Below are 636 nucleotides of genomic sequence, written 5' to 3' on the forward strand. Positions count from 1 at the left end.
TTTACCTCTTCCTCTTCCCAGGGTGGAGGCCTAGGTGCCTGCGGTATCTCCTCACAGAAGTTTTGTACCTCGTATTTGAGTACGTTCCTCGCAAGGTCTTTCACATAGCCATTCTTGCCTTGCCTCCAGAAGGTTCTGGTTCCGTTAACAACATCATCTTTGATGCTGTTACGGAGTCCCAGTCCGCTTTCTGACCGCATGTGTCTTATTGCAGCCGCCACATTGTCTTCCTGAATTCTATTTTTTACACTCTGCAAATTTAGCTCAAGTCTCATGACATCTATCATGGTGTTCCTTGGGCAGCTAAGTATGATTCTCATTGCGGCATTCTGGATTTTTTCAAGTTTTTCCAGCCTTCCTTCACCAAGGCAAGAGAGGATTGGGCTTGCGTACTCTAATACCGATCTGACAGTAGTGAGGTACATCATTTTTAGTACTGGTACACCCACCCCTGCACCACTATAGGCCATTGATCTCAAGGGCTGCAATCGTGCCTTGCATTGCGTTATTATGTGGGTCATCTCGGCATCTTTACAGTCTGCTGTGTAGCCGACATACATACCTAGGTACTTGTAAATTCTCACCCTCTCGATGTTTTTGCCATTAATTACTAAATGTTTTTCCCCTAACGCACGG

This window comes from Coenobita brevimanus, unplaced genomic scaffold (assembly GCF_032717465.1).
Source record: "Coenobita brevimanus isolate Jiangsu-jjx unplaced genomic scaffold, ASM3271746v2 jjx.HiC_scaffold_2569, whole genome shotgun sequence".
Taxonomy (NCBI): Eukaryota; Metazoa; Arthropoda; class Malacostraca; order Decapoda; family Coenobitidae; genus Coenobita; species Coenobita brevimanus.